This window comes from Malus sylvestris, chromosome 12, assembly GCF_916048215.2.
Source record: "Malus sylvestris chromosome 12, drMalSylv7.2, whole genome shotgun sequence".
In the NCBI taxonomy this organism is placed as follows: domain Eukaryota; kingdom Viridiplantae; phylum Streptophyta; class Magnoliopsida; order Rosales; family Rosaceae; genus Malus; species Malus sylvestris.
This window is the reverse complement of record NC_062271.1, coordinates 17,847,889-17,857,874: the sequence shown is the minus strand read 5'-3', so window position 1 is coordinate 17,857,874 and position 9,986 is coordinate 17,847,889.

The following is a 9,986-nucleotide window of genomic DNA, read 5'->3' as shown; positions in this document are numbered from 1 at the left end:
GAAGATCTTATGAGGCAAGTCGTTTTCCAAAAATGACATGGAGGTAGCGCATTGGTTCATACTGAACAATTGTGATGAGACAATGGCATACCTAGATGAGCATGAAGAGATGATGAAGCAAGAAATTCCATCACATTTGTATGCTAAGAAACACCAAGAATTGTTTCAACAGTGGTTTCTCGAATATGTAAGTTATAAGTGTTTTTTATTTGACATATATATTTTAGTATTTAATTTTCTCAAACTAACAGGTGTAAGTTTTTCTATAATGTTAGGTGAATAAATTGAAAGCATCGAATTCCCCCACTTACAGTGAAGAGTTATATAACTTGGCGTTAGGCCCTATTCGCGCGGAATTGTTCTCGGGTTTCCATGTTAACGGCGTAACGTATTTGGGGGCTGCACGAGATGACAAGTTGTGTATGCAACACAGTGGTGTCCATGTCCCAGGTGGAGGTGAAAGTATGGACATTTATTTCTATAGCAAACTAACAAGTGTCGTGCAATTGCTTGACAAAAACCGATGCCAAGTGATAATGTTTAAGTGTCGATGGTTTGATACAAACCCAAATAGGCAGGGAAGTGTTAAAATCAACCATGGCTTACTATCTGTGAACACTAATAGAGATTGGTACAGTGACGACCTTTACATTTTGGTAAACATGGCAAAACAGATTGTGTATCTAGATGACCCTAAAGTCGGGAGAGGTTGGAAAGTTGTTCAGAAGATGGATCAGAGGAATGTGTATGCTATACCAGAGCAAGACCCTACTGACGACGACGTCAACAACGTCGCTGACCAACATTTTGAATCTTCAATGGAAAATGATGCAGAAACACTTCGAGATACAAATCTTATCTAATAACCGTTTCAGATACAAGAAGTGGCTTCAATCGAAATATTGATTCAGTCAATTACAATTGACCTCGGTAATCTTTCGCAATATGGTGGTGTAGTGGGCCAGAACGATGACGGTGATGTACCTGTCGAGGAGGAAGATTGGGAGAACGAAAGTGATGATAGCAATGATAGTGAATGTTATTATAGTTCGGATGATGAATAATGTAATTTATTTGTGACTTACTCTATAAAACATATTAAATGATTTTTTTGTAATTTATTTATCTTATTTTTATAAATAATTTTTTTTTATTTGAATAAATATAAATTTAAAAAAAAATTTGACCTGGGTAAATTAAATTTTCAGCTCATTGCGCGATGAATATGAAAATATACGTCACGCAAATGCTATTTGTGCGACAATTAAATTCCTTTTCGTCACTGAAGGAGGTGAAAATTTTGACTTTATAGGCGGGCACGAAAATAATTTCATGAAAATTTGATTTTTTTTGTGCAACGAATATCTTCTATTCGTCGTGCAAGAACCTTTGGATTTAACTGAAATCACAACATGTTCCCCTCATCTCTTCCTCTCTGTAAACTCTCCCTCCAACAGCCCTCTATCTCACTAAATCTTTGTCACCCTCCCTCTCGGCTTCTCATCCTCTTGCCCTCGTGCCCTCTCGCACTCTTTCTTCCTTCTCTAACAGCCCTCTCTCTTTAAGGTAATTTTTCAATTTACTAACTCAAGTAAAGTTAGGAATTAGGGTTCTAAAAAAATTTAGGAATTAGGGTTCTAGAAAATTTTAGGGCCTGTTTGGTATCCTATTTGAAAATTTTATCATTTTTCAAAACATTTCTTGAAAATAATTTTCTTTAAGACTCAAAAACTTGATTGGTTTGCGATTTAGAATTTGTAAATCTTACGACTTAAATTAGACAAAGAGATCTAAAAATAGGGGGTCGTAGGAGAAGGAGAAAGATGAGAGAGAGGAGGAAAGAAAGTAAGAGATGATTGAAGGAATGAGAAAGAAGAGCGAGGAAGAAGAGTGAGAGAAATAATCGAAAGAATGAAGAGAACGGATTAGAGGAGAGCTAAAAAGGTAAATAAATAAATAAATAAATGAGGAGAGAGAAAGAATAAGAAGAAGAAGAAGAAGAAGAAGAAGAAGAAGAGAGAGATGATTGAAGGAATGAGAAAGAAGAGCGAGGAAGAAGAGTAAGAGAAATAATCGAAAGAATGAAGAGAACGGATTAGAGGAGAGCTAAAAAGGTAAATAAATAAATAAATAAATGAGGAGAGAGAAAGAAGAAGAAGAAGAAGAAGAAGAAGAAGAAGAAGAAGAAGAAGAAGAAGAAGAAGAAGAAGAAGAGAGAGAGAGAGAGAGAGAGAGAGAGAGCGAGAGAGCGAGAGAGATTTGGAGTGAGAGGAGAGGAGGGAAAGAAAAGAAAATAGTGAGTTTAAGTTTAAAAACTCTAAAATAATCACTTTTTATGTTTTTAGAGAATAGACTATATTTTTTAGTTAGTCGTGAGTTCAGTTTTTTAAAATAGTCATACCAAACAAGTTTTTAAGGCCTAAAACTTGAAAATTGTTTTTCAGTTTAAAAAGTTGGATTCAAGTAGAGTACAAAACAGGCTCTTAGGAATTTGTAATTTTAGGATTATTTCATGCTTTGATATTCGCTTTATAAGTAGGGTTCTAATCTGCTTGATTTTATAATTAATTGCTTTCTGCTTGCTTGAAATCTAATGCTTTGATAATTGCTTGTTAGTTGTTTGCAATTTTTGATAAAACCCCATGCCCTCAATTCCATGGTACTTCACAAGTAGTCATTCGTATTGCACCATCTCGGTTTAGGCTCTAGGTTTTTCGTGCGTCCTACAACAATCGTATCCCTCTCTTCCATTATCGATTTGATGTTGTTGTAGAAAATTGTAGTAATTGTTCTGGGTTTTTATAATTTGCATAAATGAACCCTTTTTCGCAATGAATTTTGTAATTTTTGTACGTGATGTTTATGAAGTTTCTCCTTGGTAATTCAACTTTCGATTTTAACATGAACAATTTACAATTTTTGTGCTACGGTTTTCTAGCTTTATTATTTAACGTTTGGTTTTTTTGTTGTTTGATTTGTTTCCAGGTTGCATTTGCAGAAAGACCACAACATCTTGGATAGCTTCTGTAAGTCGCGTAGAATTTACATTTATTTTTTTTAAATGTCACTATATAAAGTTTGATGCACATACCAAAATAGAGTGGAAATGAATTCAAAACTTTACTATAGATTATTTAGTTGTCTTCGTGAGATCGAATGGTCTTCTGAGGCATTTCAAATGGTAATTGTATTGGTATGGAATGTCAAATGAAGAAATTAGGATTTAGGATCTTGTTGGCGCTTAAAACTTGTAAATTGTGATGAGGATTTGTACCTTTTGTGTGCAATTCCTTGAATGTCAAGGGTTTGCCTTTCGTGCATCTTGATGCAAAGAACTTATACTTCTGTCATTCTTGAGTCGTTTCTTGTTTTTGTTAACAAAAATCTCTTACTAATTAAAAAAGAGGTTGCTCACTGTACTTTGAATCCACTTTCTGAAGATGCTAATGTGGAATTGCGTTGTCATAGATTGTGATACCAACTGAAATGGGCCAAAAATTGGGATATACAAACGCTGCGAAGTTTTCAAACCTTAAACAACATAATCGCGGCCGTATCATACTTGATTGACTCAGGCTGATAGTGGTTTTGAAACCCTCAAACTCTGTTTAGGTATAGGTTCCAAGAATAACTGCCCAAGTAACACTAAGTAATTTATATGTTTTTAGCTATTTTTATCCTGTTTTTAACAATTTTGTGCTATAGTTTTTTAGCTTTGTTATTTACCCTTTTGTTTGTTGTTGTTGTTGTATATCTTGGATAGTTTATGTGCTTATAAAACATTTGAGGGTAAGATTCGCATGGTTATTTAAATCTGTGGGTTTTTTTTCTTCGATTTTAAAATGGAAAAAACTTATTAACTTTTTTTTCCCATAGATTTTAATTAGAATATGTTGTGAGTTATGATGAGGAATTGAATCGGGTTAGATGGTTTTCATTTAATGAGAGAAGCAGCCTGTATAAGGCGAAAGAATGAGGTAGATGATGAGGACATGATTAGGATAGGTTCTCTCACCGCTTTTTAACTTCATTGTGTCATAATTATTTCAATCTATTGTTTAACATGTATAGTTTTTTTTTTTTTTTTCAGGGAATTGTTGCTGCACATTTATTGTTATTCAAGCAGCAGTAAACTACATTATATGATAATTTTCAACTATGGTATTAGGGTTAACATTTTTGTAGTACGATTTTTGAGATTTAAGTAAAAAATGGTTGGTTAAAAAGTTATAATGAGCTGTTAGTTTTGGATTTACACAATTAGGTGTTCAATTAGTTGAGGTTATTTGATTTGCTTTCATTTTTCTTTGTTTCTTACGTTCTCTTGTTGTCATATATTTTTGTAACTTATTCTTATTATGTGGTTGTAGTATTATGTTAGTTTTGCATAACATTATTATTTTTGTGACTTATTCTTATTCTGTGGTTCTATTTATGCCCAAAAAATGATTAGCTAAAGTGTATTCATAAATGGTTTTTTTATTTTTTATTTTTTTTATTTTTTATTATCAATGTGTTCTTAGTGTCTTTATATGTTGTTGTGGTTTATTTTTATAAGTTAGCAAGGATGGAGTGACTGTGGAATGTGGGTATTGGAATTGGATTGAATTTATTTGTTAATTCAACTTACCTAAACGAGTATATGCACTGTTTAAAGTTATATACAACATATAGTAGTTTGCATTTGTGGCAACACTAAGACACCGAGTGCACTTATATTGCAGCATAGAGTTTTTCCTTCAAGCTAATCGACTTTATATTTTTGAAAGAAAAAAACCTTTTGTGCATTGGTATTTTGAGCTGCCCCAAAACCATACCATTTGTGAATTGGATTGAAATTTTGAAGGCTGCTGCTGCCATATCACAACATATATATGCATTGAATTTTTTTTTTCTAATTGTGCAGGTGTCGTAACTTATTAGAAGTCATAAGGTGGTGATGACTACACCCTGTTCGATTCCCCCACCTCCTACTTCAGCCACCACTGCTCCAGCAGAAATGGACCCAGGCCAGTTAATCCGGTTGATCCGGTTGGTCCCCGGGTCTCCCAAGCGCGAGCGTCATCAACCTTTTCAGTGGTGCTACCTGCTAGCGCCAAACGTGGTCATTGCTGCCCCCTCACGCCTAACACTACATTGGAATCCACTACTGATGCCTCGGGGTCACAACAAGGTACAATTAAATAACTCCCTTTATTGCCTTGTGAATTTAGTTATTCATGTATTAAGTGCAGTCAAAATTTTTACATACTGCAACTGTGCATTAGGTCCAAATTTGGCTTATTCAACTTTTGTGATTGTTGTTGGATATCATATATTATTCATTACAATGTCCAGGGTTTGGGAATTGTTATAACTTTAGGGGAGGTTCTGCCGAAATTTTGGTATAATTTGTAGTGTTTGTTTGATTGTTTTTTATTTTTTTTCAGCAATGAAAAATACCCAAGGACCTTGTCGCTAGTTGAAGACGGTGAAGGTCACCCTGGTAACCAACGAACGTATCATGATCAGATACGATGACCGGCATCAGGCTACACTAACGCCGGAGCAGCATAGCGCATTGGCCCACGACATTGGTCACGTCATTCAAACCTATTGCCTTGTGCGATGGAAGTCTTGGAAGGCGATGCCAGACGAGGTGAGGACAAAGGTGCGCGCTTATTTGTCAGTAAGTATCCTGCCTTTTTATTACTTTTCCTTTAAATTTTATATATTTATATTACTTAATGTATGTAATTAATTTGTTACACTATAGACGAACTACAATTTCATCGACATCAACAATAATATGTTGGCATACGTCAACAGGCTCTTCACTAAACGATACAAGTAGTGGAGGAGTGACCTGCACCAATATTTTCAAAAATTTGATGATCTGCATGTCGCTCTTGAGGAGGGTTGCCTGAAGGAGTTTGAGGACCGGGAAGAAAATTGGGTGTGGCTCTGCAGTCATTTTCAGGAGCCCGGCTATGTGGTAATTTTTTTTACATTAAGTCTAAAAGTATTATACGTTTCTTACTAATGTTTATTGATTTTTTTATATTTCATTTAAATTAGAACTAATACGTTTATTTTTTCTGTAATAGAAAAAGGTGAAAGCCAACAAGATCAATCGGGAGAAGAAGACTATTTTCCACCATTCGGGTTCGAGGTCATTCTCATATAGGATGAAGGCGCGGCAGCAAGTAATAATAAAGCTTTTCATATTCAATTTTTATTAAGTCAGTAATATTAATTTTTTTTCATACTAACATTTTTTTTTATCTTGTTCTATTCAAGGGGGTTCAAAATTCCAGGAGATCGATGTCTTTGCAGACGTTTATGTTCAACCCGATGATGAGTTGGCAAGTCCCTTCATGTAAGTATTCTTCAATTGTAATGCTATCTTACGCATTCAAGTATCATGGTTATTATTTGAATGTTATTAATAATATTTCATGTTACATTACACAGGCGATAATGATGGAGAAAAGACAGTTGGTTCTTCAGGACTCTGCTTCCCAGCTTCCTCATAAGACTCCGCTCGAGTTTGTGGATCCCCTTGGGGATGCGAGGTTTCAAATCCTTACAGACACCTTGGATCAAACTCTCAGGCGGAGGCCGAAGACGTATTGTAGGGGGATGGGGAATGCCTGGCTGCTGGAACTTAGAGCCTCTTCGCCCTCGCAATTGAAGGGCGAGGTGACAGCTTTGACAGCAGAGGTGGCTGAGCGTAGGACTGAGCTCGCCTCATATAAGAGCCAGATATCACTGATTGTACAGGCCCTCAATCAGTCCAGCATTCGTCTCCTGGATATTCGTCCCCCATCGACGTTCAAGCCCCTCCAACACGAGCATGCCTAGAACTTTGCCCCTTCGACCTTTAAGCATGTCCTCAACCCTAAGCCCTTCTTACCACAATCTTTCCAACTGCATGCAAATGACAACCCCGTAGATTATTCAACCTTTTTTTCTTAGTTGTTTAGTCCCTTACTTTTAAAACCTTTTCCTTGTATACATACATTTTATTTTTATTTTAAATAAATTATTTTTCTCTTCATTACATTTTTTTTATTTCAATTTTATTTTATTATTTTATTACAAAATTAAACCCAGAACAAAAAATATAATTAAAAAAATATATATATATATATATATATATTTTTTTTGCACAAGGAATAGCTTTGTCGTGCATACTTTTTTGCGATAACTTACTTTCGTCACGCAAGAACAACATGTCATTGTGCAAAGTTTTTAGAGACGGATATTAGTCGTCCCAGGTTTGTAACCTAGCATGTTGTGCGACGATCATATTCATTCCTAAAAATTTGGTGTGACAAATGAGGAACCATCGGGCCTTATTTTCCACGACCAACACTTTTGTTTGTCGCACATATGTTAGTGCGACACTATTAAGCTTTGTGCAACCAATTTTTGTTCGTCACGCTAAATGTTAAACGTGGTAGTGCTTGTATATTCTACAATGGCATCTGGCCGGACTTTTGCAGCTGCCATATTTCTCTGCATCAAACACTAACCTTACTGCAATGCACAATCAGAAGCACTCATGTTTTGTGGTACAGCCTTTCTACCCCATTGTCCAGTGCTATAATTACGAAATTTCCCTTGCTTGACACGTGGCCTTACGCCATTGGATGCCTGCATCAAATTTAACTTTTGTTCACTGATTATATATATTGAAGAATCACATAAAAGTTGCATAGTTATGCCCTGCAGATTCATTGGTGGTCACTTTTGGCTGTTGCTCCAAACAGCAAGTGACACAGCACCTATTATATGACGCATACTCAATTCAACCCTAACTTTTTTTTCTTCTTGTACGGTCTCTCAAAGTGGAAGCACAAGAAGGACCCTTTTCATCACTTTGTCTGTCTGCAAAAAAAGCTAAAACATTTCTCATACCGATTGATAGTAAATTATGATCCGTTTTGACTTGTTCCAGACACCAATTAGCTCAACTTTTGTAAGTTCTTAACCGCCAATTAATTGAGTTTAATCAAAGTGATTATTGGTTAGATATAGTTTTGGTAATTGTCCTTACAGACTTTTAGGGTGCATTTGTTTGCCATCAATAGCCTTTTTAGGATTGGATTGGATTGGATTGAGAATTAGGGTTGTCCTGTATTAATTTGTTACTTGCCAGGACTAGCTTTAATGAGATTAGAAGGGACTCGCCTCAACTAAACAGCTCACTAGATAGTCTTAGAGAGACCCCACAAAAAGCTTCTCGTCTTCTTCACTTTGCTTCGCCTCTCCCCGCTTCTTTCTTTACAATCCTGCCTTCGTCAATCTAGTCCCTTTTGGTGTTCAGACGGATCGATCTCGTCTTTCGTACATCAACAACAGCAATAGAAAATAGACGAATTTATCCAATTTAGTCTAAGCTAAACCTAACCAATCCAGCTTAGTCCCTGAAGATAGTCCAGTCTGAAATAGTCTGGTGCAACAAACGCACCCATGATTTTAGCAAAAGCCAAAAGTTGTTGACTCCAAAAAGGCTTGCTTGTGACTGGTAGTTATATAGTAGGCCTTGTGAAATTAAATGGCTTACTTAGCACTTGATCCATTTTATTTTGCTTTTACCTTTTTTTTTCTTTTTTTTTTTCACTTTTGGGTCTTAGTTTGCTCTGCAAATAGTTGAAAATGGTCACATATTTATTGGAGGTAAAACTTGGATAATTTATAATGATTAAGAACGTCATGCTTAATTAGACTGTTTCACCCTAGTTTTGATTAAATTCGTAACACGATTTACATTTCCTTTTTCAAAAGCCCCTTTATAAAGGATTCTATGTGAACCCACCCCGAAAAGAAAGGGGATTTTTTTCTTCTTTTTTTTTTTTTTAATTTTAAAGTGTGCTATTTAAAAAAAAAAATCCTAATAAAAGATGCAAACCCCAAAATGGAAGGCTTGCTTGGTCACACTCAAATATTGAATGCTAGAACTTAGACCTTACTTTATTATTTCTCAAATTTCTGTAAGGCCTATTAGCAAGATTCATAAACAATTTGAGAAGATGTCATGACTAATACACAGAAGTAATATTTGGACCACTACAATAGTACAAGGGTATTGCGGTTGCTAGTGAGGGGACCTTACTTATATATGTGCTACAGGTTTATAAGTTTATTCCAAACCCATCATGAATTATAACACAAGTCGATTCAGTTCGAACCTAATTAACTTATCTAGGAATCATCTTTATTATTAATGCATTACGAGCAAGCACATTACAAGCTCATATACTAATGACTTGAGCTCCAAAGATCCAACATTTTCGCCATAACCTTAATCATACCATGCAAACTACGCATATTCATTATGACAAGACGTTTTATAGTATTATGTTTAACTTTAGTTCCATGTGGCTTGGCCCCACTTAAGCATCGCTTGCTTCGTGAGAGCAACAACCTTTACCCTTACCCTTATAAACCAACTAAAACACTCCAGGAACTAACCAAAAATCCAAAGCTGAGCTGATCATGTTTTGACCTAGAGTCGTGCGCCTCACTTTTAATGTGCAGAAGAAAAGAGTTTTGCCATTTTGAGCTCACAAAGAAAAACGGAGAGGAACGTAGCCAAAGAAAGAGTCCTACTGTGGGACTTGGTGCAAGAAACAAGGAATCCTGTGGTCTCACGAGGTGATCAATCCTCTACAGTGTTAGCCCAAAGGAGAACGATGTAGCTGCAAATAGGGAAAAAAGAAAGGAAGAGACTTAGCAAATCTAGAAGAAGAGAGGAAACCATAGGATTCTCCAACTAGAACTTACTAGGATTCATGCGCTTATAAATTCAAGCCACCAGCTCGCTTGAAAGATAGGACGCACCAAGTATACAAGCAATCTCTAAGTGCTGGAAAACCTAAATTTGCAGGTTCTAACCATTTTCCTTCACTCTAATCCTTACCATAAGCTTCCCTAATCCTTCAAAATTAATAAACCATTAGAAACCCAAATTAATCACTTCAAAGTCAGTAACCAACGAT